Consider the following 13,058-nt stretch of genomic DNA (forward strand, 5'->3'; position numbering starts at 1 on the left):
TTTCAGGTATACTTCAGTTTTTACTTTGCAGCACCTTCTTGGCATTTCAGGATAAATCCTTATTATCAGAAATGATTTTTTTTTTTTTTTTTTTTTTTAGTTCAAAACAGTCTAGAACTAAAGCCCATGTTATAACGGTTAGTCATTTGAAAGTGTGGAGCCAGCTGCTAAAATAGCAGAACTGAAGTGCAGAATAAAAAGTGAGACAGTGATTAAGACTGATTTCCTGTTGCAGCGTCATATGGTTCACTCTGGCTAGAGACGTTGGGCCATTGATACTAGCAGTGTGAAACGTTTCTAAGTATTGGCCTTGGGCTGATTGAATCAATCTTATACTATCCTACGCACTTAGTTATCTGAGTACTTTGTAGCCATTGCTGAGTGTGCTGTTCTGTGCCCAAAGAAGTGATGATGATCCCATCCTATAAAGGCTGAAAGTATAGCAAGGCCTTGCCATTCTGGCCATGCAGAATATGCCTGGCTGAGTCTAGATTAGAACCAGGTTTGTTGAAACCAAGCCAGCCACAGAGCCCACTGAAGTTTGTTGCTGAGTTATATCTGGATTTGCTGAAGGAGATGATGCACAGGATTTGGGGACATTGATCCTCTGCATTTTCTACCTGTCTCTGTCAATAAATTGATTTAAGCCCTCTGTGTAGCACTACACAGGAAGAGAATGCAAAAGGGAGAAATYGCTGCTGAAGTAATGGTCAGCCTCCCTAGGTGATGATGTTTGCTCTGAAGGCATGTGGTTTGTCTCCTGTCCATAGAGTTTGGTCTTTTTGGTCCCTAGATATCCTGAAAAGGCACATATTTCAGAAGTTGCTTGACTTATCTTTTTTTCATTTATCATAGAAATTTGTGGAGAAAAAAGAGGTGAGAGCAAAGGAGAGGTTGAGCTAATTGCTGGTCCTCTGAGATCATTATTCTTTGATACATTTTTGTTGGTGCCATAACCAGCTTCTGTTTCTTTTTTTCACCCGGGAATTGCAAATCACTGCTGTCATGTGTGTGCTGTAGCAGCTGGTTGGCGCATGCTGTAGACCAAGTTTGAACCTTGGCATGTGTCAGCAGTCCATTTACAGCACTTCTAATGGCAGCAGTGACACAGCTCAGGGACGGGAGTTTCCTGTGCTAGCTTGCCCATCAGAGAAAGCCTGTTGCATAACCCTGTCATGTACGTCTGCTGAAAGGTCAGAGCCACGGCTGCAGTGGTGTTTGCTGTGCACTTTATGGCGACCACTCTGGTTATCTTGGCAGAGAAGCAGCTAAATGAGCTACTATTGCAGGCTATGGCAGGTAGAGGAAAGGAGGGGAACAGAGAGAAGCAGGAATCTCGTTGTCTGGGTGCAAAGCATGTGGAATTGGTTCCTTACACTTTTACGATAGATGCTATAGCTCCTTCCCCTCTCCGTGCCCATCACTTCACATTGGGCACTGCGGGTTGGGTTGCCATGAGGCAGCTGCTGGGCTGCAATGTTAAAGCTCTCAGAACTTGCACCAGCAGGCTTGTTCTCTGCCGTGGTTCCTCTGCTATCATGTGGCCCAAGAAAYGCTTGCCGTGCAGGAATAAATCAAAAACACTGGCAAGTCCCCTGCAAGGTGGGGACAAGGAGACATTTGTGAGTGTGGGGAGAAGCAGATGAACAGTTTTTTCAAGCCCACCTCTGTAATTTCACTCACCCTCCAGATATGTCCAGCCTGAGAAGGGGCAGGAGAGATACTGGTCTTCTCTGATAGCACTAAAGGCTTTTTGTGAACTTTTGTACCCCCTCAGCAAAACACCTCCCATTTCTTTCTGAGTTTGAAAGTCAGAGGAGCTCCCTCATGAACCCAGGTGCTGAAACCACTGGATTCCTTTTCTATTCTTTGCTGCATAAAGGACAGTTACCACTGAATTCAGCAGCTTACCACTGCCTGAAGTTCAATGCCTCACGTTGTTGGGTCATTCTTGCCCCTCATCTCTCCCAGGTATCGAAGTCACAAGATTCACCTCCCAGACAAGCTTCACCTTTGCATCTACACAGCACTTGCATGAAAGGCCCTCGGCTTGGACAGAATTTTGTGCTACAGATGCTGTGTTTGTGGACTTGTGACCATACATAAATACTGTCTGCATCTCAAAAGCCATATCCCACCTAGCAAAGAGTAGAATACTGCCATTTTCGATCAGAAGCATATGGTGAATTTGTTTCTGAGGGCAGAATCTGGGCATTGGGCAGTAATTGTATTGATCATAACTCATCAGTAGTTATTAGAGAAATGTGTTCTGCATTTTTCACAGACCAGACCAACATGCAGGAAAGGGTTTGGTTGTGGTGGTGTCACTGAAGATGTGCTGATTGACAGAAGCCAAGGTAATTTCCCTAAATTGGAATCCTCTACTCCCGTTTCTTTCCTCTAATCCAAGAGTATTTCTCTACCTGAGCACAGCCTGGGGTGTGTGCATTCCAGGCAGAAGAAAAAAGGGGGAAGAAGGGGGAGATCCCTCTGATCATGACAGAACATGGCACATCATCATGACTATGGAGCAGGAGGAACCATTGCTGTCTGGTTACAGAGCAATGACTTCTTGCATTCCCAAAGAGAGTCTTGTAACATCCACTGCCATGAGGGAGAGTGATATTTTATACTCTTTCATCCCAAAGGAGTTCAAAGTGCTTTTCAGCCTGCTTTCATACTGCTGAGAAAAGGATGATCAAGAGGTTTTGTGTGGAATGCTCTTCCCTGATGGAGCAGCAGCAGCTAGCACTGCAGCTGCRGCGTTGCCAGTGCAGGAATAACTTCCAATAGCTCTTGAAATGAGCTGCTTCTACTGATGAGCAAAACAGCCATCAAGCAACATGCTGTCATTCTCTGAGTCAGAAGGAAGCTGCCCAGGATTATTTTTAGTATTTTAGGAATGGTTTCTGGGGGTTTGGGTTAAAGGAGAGGAAATAGCAGAGATACCAAAAGGTAAACAACTGTTTTTAGAGTAGAGAGTCCAAGGATGCCTTAGRGGTGGTAGCAGATAACGGGATGCAYATGAGTTCATGGTGCAAAATGCTGTCGTTTTTGCCAGAGAGATCTTGCATATCCAACAAAGGAGGAAACAATGCTTAAACATAGCCTTGATCTGGTGACACCTGAAACATTTTAGAGTTCTGGTTTCCCGGACCAGGAAGGATATGGAAGAACTAGAGGATATGAAAAAAACAACAAATCTGCTGCAAGGATCAGAGGATGTGACAGGTGTGTTCTTCTGGGGCAATCCAAGTGTCTTTAATTAAACTGCCGCAACCACAAATAGCCATTTTGCTGGGAAGTTTTGAATCATGGCATAGAAAACATAACAGGCAATGACACAGTCCTGCCCTCACGTTGGTGGGCTAAGGAAGGAGAGGAAGGATGGGAACAACTTGTTTCAGAAGCAGCATCAGCTGCTGTGAAGAGGCAGAGCGGGTCAGACACAGAGGGTCCTGGTGTCTGCGTTTCCATCAGCCAGGTCTTGCATGCAGAGGTGCTCAGGACCCGTTGTGTAGGACCTGGGTTGGGCAGTCTCCRTGAGGCTGGTGGGACTGCCTGGTGCTTTCTTGCTTTGCTCAGCCAGATGCTCTTGCCTTGAACTGTGTCCAGCACAGCCTAAGTGCTGCAGGCCATGCTTTGATGTACGTTTCGTTCTGCAGTCCAAGGCCTTGGCTTACCCATCCCTGCCTCTCATACTTGCCCCTTGCCATGGTTATTTGTGAGAGCTGAACTAGGGAATTGATCCAGCTTTTAAATAATCTACTGTGCAGGCATGCCTGAGCAATGGCTCTTCTTCTGTACTGGTTAACTCTGCGCCGTGTTTGGAGGTGTTGAGAGAGGTGTGAGGGCCAGGGAACCAAAGGAGGTGTTCATGTAAGGTGTGAGCTCGTCCTGCCACCAAAGAAGCCYGTGTTAAGCCAGGCATTAAGTCCCTGGGGCTGCCTCCAAGAGAGGATGCTGTTAGGAGGAGGAGATGGTCCTGTGCCACGTGCTCTAGGTGACCCTGCGTGAGCAGGGGGGTTGGACTCGATGACCTCTGAGGTCCCTTCCAACCTTCGGCATTCTATGATTCTATGAYTCTATGATTCTATGGGGCAGGCACGCGGTTTACACATGCACGCTTGCCGAGCAGGCATCAAGAACAGCAAATGTCAACAGCAGAGCCAAAAGTCCATTGGCTTGTGTTTAACTCTGTTTACAATGCTTGTGAGTAGACAGAAAAGGTCATTTTATTTGGTGGGRAGGAGAGGAGAAAAGGGGCATAAACATTGAAACCACGTGGGCTTGACACGTTCCCTCAAGAAATAGCATCTCTGCGATGATGGGTAAGCAACAAGGAAATAACTGAGAGATGAAAACCAGCTTGCCCCTTAGCAACACTCTCTCTTCATCTCTCCTCTTGTGTATCTTTTTGCTGCCAAGAATAGGGAATAAAACAACCAGGAAAAAAAATAAAAAGAGGGAGGGGGGAAAAAAAGCAATGAGATGGGTTTTGAATGCATGCCAAGGTTGATTTAATTAGATGTATTGAATTCGTTAACTTTTGAACGACGTGTCTGCCACGCAGCACAAATTATAAGTTGCGAGCGGCGACGGCAGCACAGTACTAACCTGCCAAAAGGTTCACCAAAGCAGAAAGATTGACCTACTTTTATCAGATCTGAAGGGAGCGTGGATGAACGCCTTCCTCGCGCCGTCACTGAGCTTCCTTTCTATCTCTCTGCTCTCCGGAGCACTGCCTCCACCATGAATCTTTTCTTAGAAAGGGAGCTCTCCTCTTCACTTGGKGAGGTCATGGTGCCCTGCAGTAGCACTTGAGCTTGTGCAAAAATACATGGCTGTGTATGTTTCTGTTACCCATGCAAGACAGATTGCTCTGAGTGAGGGCTCTTGCCTTATGTAGGAAATGCTGGCTCCTGTCTAACACTGATTTTATGTTTTTCACTCATTGCATCCTTTAAAAATACTCTGATATTCTCTGGTAATACAYCTAAATGCTGTTACAGCTTATAAAKGTGACAAAATCACCCATGAGGACTACCAGGGCAACCTACAGCAATTGCTTTCAGCTGTAGATGTGTCTCTCCTTTCCTTTTTGGTGTGTGCCCATGTGTGGTTTCAGCTGAGTCTTGCCTTGGAATTGYCCATCTCTGAAAGATGATTAGCAGCATCTCTGGCAGAAGATCTGGCTTCTTTGGAGTTTTGTCCTTGACCTGCTCTGTTAGGCTGCACAAGACACTTTGCTGCTCTGCACCTCTTTCCTCTTGCCTTGCCTATGCAGCTTGTGGACCATTCCGAACCAGGAATGCTCCACATCACACCTTGCTGCAAGCCCTTGCCTCAGTCGGATGCAGATTACATCTGTAAAGAATTTATCAGGATGAGGGAAGAGGCGTATAAAAAAATTCCAACTAAATTTCATAGAGGTTATCAGAAGGAATCACCCTGTTGCTGCTCCCAGCCTCACTGTATTGTTTGTAGTACTCCTGTGCAGATTTGTGCCAAAGACCTAAGGTTCTCCTTGCAGACAGCAATCACAGTATCCTTGTGTGGGACCTCCCAGACAGGTAGTCTCACAGCCAGACTTGAACAACTGAATTGCATCCAGATGTTCTGCCTCCTGTACCAGTCACGAGTCTAACTCCTTCCATTCATTTGCAGGTCTTTTATTCATTAGTATTGCTGGAAAAAAAAATGCCCTATAGAGTGGAAAACATCCATCAGGTGGTGCAGAGTGAACACTGATCTCCCAAGATACCAATATGACAGAACTAGTTCTGTGGTAGTGAATGTTTGTCAAGACCCTCAGAGAAATCAAGAGATCAACGGAGAAGTCTGAGAAGTACTAGAGAGTACTAGAGGTGCTAGAGTACTCTAGAGTACTAGAGTACTAGAGGTGCTGTATGAAACTGAGCTAAGTYGGTTGAAAATCTTTGTGTGATTAATTTAGGTTCTGTGCAGGAGCTTACTGATATGAGGGGGAAGTTGTYTGGTTTGACATACCAGCAGGCCCTTCTAAATCTTTGCATTACTAGTATCAACTCTATCATGATACCAGTGCTGCCTTATGAATTGTAAAGCTGATCACCTAACATGATTGGGAACTTGCATGTATCAGTTGGGAAGCTGAGATRAAGCAGTGTTGGGGAACTTGTATGAGGTCACATACATGACACAACTAAGCCGTTTCCCACCAACAAAGTACTGGGCTTTTCCTCTTACTGACACTAGCATGGTGTCTTCTCCTGAAACTGCAGCACCCCTCAAGTATTTGAGAGGTAGAGATGAAGGAAGAAATATTATCATGGAAGAAGATAGATAGGACAGATGGAAGGAAAGAGCTATCTGCTTCTGCAGAGAGGACTTCTCTGCATAGTTTTGAGGCTGCTTTGAGGATTCATGATTCAGCTTTCAGGTTGGTTGTTGATAGTTAGGATGTTTTCATTTTGACTTCATCTGTTGACAAGGCAGTAAGAGCCCTGAGAAGACTCGTATCTCTCCATCAGGTATGACTAATTTGTATTGGGACAGCCGTATGTGCGATAACAGTTCTGTTTTTCTCTAGAAGAGCTCCATTACAGACTGCCTAGTAGCCGAGCCCCATCAAGTGTTTTTGCAGGAGTTTTGCTGATTGTGCAGCCCAGATAACTTGTGAGTGAGCAAACATGGAAAGCTTTGAGTATTCAACCCAGTATGTGAGACACTCAAAAACCAGAATCAGACTTGTCTTATCGCTTGTCTGAACCAAGCTTTTAACCATACATTGTCCGTGCTCTTCAGGAAACAATCTAATCTGAGATCCATGACCTTGCAATGAAGTGCTGTCTTTTAGGGAAAGCCACTAGGAGCTCTGTGAAATGACAGGCCCAAGTCTAGATGCTGGCAGTTACTGCTACCTCTGCAGTTCACTGTTCCGCTCTGTTCTCCCCATTTTTGCTTTGGAGATCCAAAGTCCATCCATACAAAATGCATTGTACAAAGGCAGAAAGTGTGATTTTACTTAGTCATGTACTCAAAAAACAATCTCTCACAGAAAAGCTTTACACGTGGCAGAAGTGGTAAAAGTCCTCTGTGGAAGTTCTCTCCTGTTAGGTCCTGTTTATGCAGGAACTCAGTTTTCTTTTTGATGCAATCTGAGAGCTGAATTTAAGCTTACTGTAATTAAATAGTTTGGCCTCYTGCCTTCCAAGGTAACCCTTCTATGTTAGACTGAAACCTGTGCTGCTCTCTGAACAAGTGTGTCAGTACAGATGTGCAGATGACTTCAAGACACCACTTCAACTGATCAAATTTCCTTATGCAGAAAGGGCTTCAATTTGCAACTCTTTCGCTTGGCAGGGTTTAATCTTTCTCTTGATTATAATGTAAACCTCTGTACAAGAGGCTGCACACATTTAAAAGATGGCATGTATTTGATGGAGATCATTATTTCCTCCTCTAGGAGGTTTGTAGCTCTCTGGAAGTTGAAAGCCCACATGTGGGTAGTCCATCAAGCATGTGGAGATACCAGAGAACTTAGTATCATTATGCCCCTTTTTCATGAGAAGAAATGATAGGTTTTCCTGCTTCCAGCAAGATACCCCTTTTGATTTAGGAATAGAAGACTACTTCCATTACAATACTGGAGCTGGACTGTAATTTATAACTGAATGTTAGAGGAGTTAGTCAGTAGAAAGTCAGAAGCCTCCAGGGTAATTCACCAGGAGGTAGTCAGTGCTAACATGCTGAGGATGGTGAGTTCCCACGGTAAATTCACCAAAGGACAATTTCAATTTTCTTCTCTCCTTGTTACATTGGCTTTCTTTTTTGTTCATAGAYGACTGGAATTATCTAAGGAGCTGTAGGCTCTGGACATCTGAACAGAGAGGGAAAACTCAAGACGTAAACTTGGAGCAGATCATGCCATGGCAGCTGTACATATAAATAAGGAAACTGAACTTCTGAAAGTGTGAGAAACCTCTAGACACTGGAAGAGGGTGCTTGAAATTAYGGCCTTGCTCTATGCAGGGTGAGTTTGCCACAGATGAGGCACTCCTTGTAGGGGTTATTTAATGTATGTGTGGCTTTTTAAATAAGAATGCATCAACTTAACGTGATTTAACCAGCTCCAATGTCCTTTGACTATAAAAATAATTCCTTTCCCATTCTCTTGGACTCCTCAGGAACCTTCAAAAATTCTATTTAAAGTCATGAAAAATACAAAAGAGGAACCGAACAATAAAGTCCTTCCAGTGGTTCCAGTGGTTTCGAATTTGAGAAGTATGGAAGTTAAGCATTGCAAGGTGAAATTCATACAGCAGGTGCTGGTGCTCACTGCTTTGTAGCAGAGCTGCCTGAAGGAGCATGTACCTTGTGTTTCTGTGACTCTATTTTAACCTAAACTATCTATGAAGATGGGATAGTGGTAGTCCAACCCTTTGGACATGGGAGTGCCAGGGCATGGGCACACATGCCCATTTTCTGTACCATCTTCCAGCTGGGTTTGCTAAGGTGGATATTGCAACAACAGGATCTAGCACAACTTGTCTGTCAGAGCCTGATCCTGTCCTTTGTTCAGCTCTTTTTGTTCAGACACATCGGCAGCATTCTGGGAGGGAACATGTGATGTCATTTGCCATATGTGCTGCCACCAYGGAGGGCTGCAGCAGGAAAGACCTGTCAGTGGTCAGAGTAATTCTCCTTACTCCTGTTGGCTGCACTCTAATGTACTGAAGGGAGAAAAGAAGACACGTTGTCTAGTAATTACGACCTAAAAATGATGGCTGTGCAAAGTCCACCCTTGTTTTGACTCCAAGGAGCTGCTGCACACAACACCTTCACAGATTTTCCTTAACAGGCTCCTTTTCACTTTTTCCAGGGACTTGCACTGTACTTCATTTCAGACGGATCCAGTGAATTAACATATTGTTGCTTCTGCTGGGGTAATTGGCTGCCCAGGGTCTACTCTGTTTCTGCACAAGTCTTCCCTGCTTCCCAAGCAAAAAGCATCCTTTACCTCCACCAAACAAAGCTGCAAAGTATTACCCCGAGACCTTGCTCAAAGGAACAGGGAATGGGAGGGTGGAAAGAGGAGAGGGATCCTGTTTTCAAAGGCATGTCTGGCTTCAAGGCCTCACCTATCAAAGAGGAGGAGGTAGAATTTTCCTTTTTTTTTTTTTTTTTTTTTTTTTTTTTTTTTTTTTTTTATTTTTTTTTTACCTTGAGCCGTGACTTCCTTTGCTGATTTATACAGTCTCCGTTATGGATGCAGTTGCAGAAATTTAGATCAACAAACGCCATAGCAGTAGCTCGAAGTCTATATAACTGCTTGAAATAAGCCAGCCTGTGTTAGACAGGGGTTTCAGCACAAGCTGAAACTCAATAATCCAATTCTCTTTTCTGTACTAAAAATAAAAATCTATGAATAGATAGGCATAAAAATGGTTACTGGCCTTACTTCCAAGTATAAAAAAGCCCACATGTGGATAAACCCTTAGAATTCTCTACAGCCCTGTGAGAGTAGACCACATTTTAAAACATGTTAGCAAGTTTATTTTCAAAGTTGGACCAATTTCTTAGAGTCCATGCAGTTTTGCACTTTTAAAAGATGTTATTTGGTCATGACGGACTTCTGGTAGGGAGCTGGCATCCCCTTAGGCTTAGGTTTCAAAAAAGAAATGTGGTTATGTGCAATGTCAGGAGGTAGTTTTGTATCTTAGCACACTTTGGCTGTCAAACAGGCATGAAGAGGGCAGAGACTGTCAAGACACTGGGAGAAAGGGGAGGAGGTTCAGTGGCTCTGCTGCTGCCCTCTTCAGTGACCTTGGGCAAGAAGATGGACATCCCCTTTTACATCTCCTCCTCTCCTGCTCACTTAATGCATGTGACAGTTGCCTCATTGTTTTTATGGATTTTTCTAAGAAGCAAGAATTCGGTAGCTATGTCCATTATGTCTCTTTTCATCTTCTTGGTTGTGACATTTCCTGTCTCTTAGCCACATAAATTATTTTGACTGGAAGCAAAAYGTTGCTCAAATGCCCTTTACAAAACAAAGGGCTGGAGAATGGAGGAAAGCGATGCTGGCAGAGCAGCTGGTTCATCTTGAGCCAGAGCATTGCAACTTGTAGTTTTTTGGGGAAAAAAATATTGAAGCACCTAGATCCTGTGCAATAGAGGCTGCAACCTTGGGCAGTACAGAGAGCCTTTATATAGTCTATGCTATACGCTGGTCTTAGGAAATCCTGTTTGTTCTGTAAATATGTGTGTGTGTGTGTGGAGGAAGCAGGAGGTATGATTGCTCTCCAATACTACTCTTATGTGTGCTACAGATGGAACATGGGCAGAATTTYCTAGGCCACTGATTCCCAAATTGCTCATTCCAAACTGAGATGGACAGTTCATGCGCAGATCACTGTGGGACAGGAGGCATAAATGAAGTTTGTTATGTCCTAAGGGAAAGGTCTTATGGATTTTAGGGGCTGCCTTTTCAGTCTTCAAAAGTTGAACTGGATTTATTCTGAAAAGTTTATGTTTTACATCTAGAGAAGGTGAGGAAAGGGCGAACAAGAAACATTTGTTATGAGGTTTGATTCACTATCTGTAGTACAGCTGGGCTATCTTTATGATGGACCCGACCACAGATTTGTGATTCTTTTTTTCTTTCTTGCTATATCACTTGGATAKTATCACATCACAGTCCTGAAACACTGTATGTTTCCAGTCCTTTCTTCAACAGGCTCAGGACTGGCAGTTAGAAGGTRGATGATAGGATTATGGGATGACTGAGGTTGGAAGGGACCTCAGGAAGTCTCTACAATCTTCTCCTTTGAGCAGGGTCAGCTATAAGATCAGGGTCAGCTATGAGATCAGACTAGGTTGCTCAGATTCTTGTTCAGTTGTSTCTTGAAGACCTCCAAGGATGGACAGTACACAGCTTCACGGGGGAAAAGTGGGGGGAAAAAAACTCCTTTTAGCCAATCTGAACCTCTCACCTTTCAGCTGATGCCTACGGTCTCCTGCTGACATCCCATTTGCTGTCATACTCCACAGAGTTGCTCCTTGCATAGTGAGTCACAATCTAAATCACAACAGGGGCTCATCCTTGCCCACATCCATTTGTCCATGCTGAATTTCCTGGAGTTCCTGTTTGGCCATTCCTTCAGCCTTCCCTCAAGCAATGTGGCATTAGCTGAGCTGCTGGTTACTGATCCGGTCTGTGCTCTTTTTAAAAGGACTGCCTCTGGAAAGCCTTAATATTTCTCACTGCCTTGGAGAGAAGTTGTGAGCGTGGAATAGTCCTAGTTTGACAAGGGCCTCTTCTTGCTTCAAATGGACTGGACTCCATTTGAGAGAAGGAGAAGGGGGAGAAGGAAGGGAGAAGGTTTGGCCTTAATAGATAAATTGCTGAAGCCAGTTCTGCAGAAAAAGTGCAAAGAGGTGCAGTGGTATAATTATCACAGTCTCAGTTACTCATCTGTAAAGCAAGTATTTACTTGCCACTGTGCTTTCAGTGGGGCTGTGACTGTTAAGGGCCATGAAGTGCTGAGATGCTGTAATAAGAATGCAAAGTATAATTTAACAAAATTGTCTTGCTATGCCGGCTGCACAAGAGGAAGCCCAATTCCAAGTAGCCATGTATACCTTATTGAAACAAATACACTGATTTTATTTTATGCTGTCAACAGCTGGTATACATAAGCTTGAAAAGGCACTGACAACCTATATTCTGTAATATAGGTTGACAATGTATATTCTGTAAAATCCGAGAGTTTTGGGAAAAATCTTTTTTTAATAAGATACTAATTTCAAAAAATGTTGTTTTTCATTACAGTGTAGTAGAGAAAAASATGAAAAGGGAAAAGGAAAGACAGAAAGACCTGTACAATTGTTTTAAAGGTTTTCCACTGTTCCGTTGAAGTTCTTGTCAGGAAATGAGACTGACTAATATGGGATTAGAATGAAACTGCATATCACAAGTCACTGTCAAGTGCATTAAGTGAYCGCATTGAAAAGGAGTAAAAAATGTGTTCTTACTAATGCCTTTCTAGTCCATAGGAATCTTAGCTGTGGCTTACAATTGTAGTAGGGTAAAGATTTGCATTTTAATTTGGCGGTTTTCCTTTTTACTCTTCTGTTTCCTACCAGCTAATTTGGTGCTTTGTTAACTGTGAATCTGGAATGCAAATAAACTCACCTGCTTGTTTTTCTTTCATTTTCAGGTTTTCTAACTATGGAAGATCTCCTGTGGAGTTGCATCATGCTCTGCTGCCCCTAGAACTGTGCACATATATTTGGGAGTGATGAAGAACTGCAATGTACTGCTGCATATTGCTTTAGTGATGAGAGAGGCTCTCTGGCATGTCATACAGCACCAAAATCCATTCCAGTGTTGACAGCAAAAATCCTTATCATTTTTGTATTTTTTTCCAACACAACTGAAATCTGTTGTGGATTCTTTGTATGCAAATCCAGGTGGTACTGCAACAGCAAAAACAGCCCTGAAAGCAGTCACCAAGATAAACTTGGAAAGGGGAACATTCCTGGTTATCATTTTTTTAACATTTGGTTTTCTTTTTTTAGTTCTGTGCAAGATACTTCTTTCCTCTCCCTTTCTTACAGTAGTTAATGTTTKTTCTGGCAGAGCTCTTATTATATGAATTACAGTTCTTCTTGCATTTTATTTGGCTCCATATCAATATACATGAATAAGAGGCAGAAAGTGCTGGAAATTGTCATTAACAGTCCTTGTTACTCTGCTCTGGTGTTTCCTGATGTTGAACCTCGTATTGCAAATTGCAATATGCCTGTAGTGATGATCAGTTCAGGAAGGTGTGCTCAGGAACCCAGGAAAGTAAAGAGAAATGGAAAACAAAAAGAAACGAATTCTGAARATACTTGGACTGAAGGAATCAAATTGAAGCAATATATTTTGGGTCCCTGCTGTCTTAGGTTGCTGAAGTTCAAGGAGTAAAGCCTGGTTTCTTTGGAAAATTTGGCAAGGTTTTTGACAGTGWCTTAAACAGAAGTAGGATTTGATCCTCCTGAAGCAGCTTAAGAGATGTCATGATCAACAT

At 43.3% G+C, this 13,058-nt stretch overlaps 1 long non-coding RNA gene across 1 annotated transcript in view; it reads left to right on the forward strand.

Moving 5' to 3' along the window:
- The window catches only part of LOC112959416, a 20,512-nt gene extending 7,471 nt beyond the window's left edge, over positions 1-13,041 (forward strand). Inside the window, exon 2 of the long non-coding RNA XR_003251611.1 lies at positions 12,204-13,041. This is a non-coding gene — a long non-coding RNA (uncharacterized LOC112959416). The remainder of the gene's footprint in view (positions 1-12,203) is intronic.
- The last annotated feature ends 17 nt before the right edge of the window (positions 13,042-13,058 follow it).

Source organism: Nothoprocta perdicaria, unplaced genomic scaffold (genome assembly GCF_003342845.1).
Source record: "Nothoprocta perdicaria isolate Ctin4 unplaced genomic scaffold, notPer1 scaffold_115, whole genome shotgun sequence".
In the NCBI taxonomy this organism is placed as follows: Eukaryota; Metazoa; Chordata; class Aves; order Tinamiformes; family Tinamidae; genus Nothoprocta; species Nothoprocta perdicaria.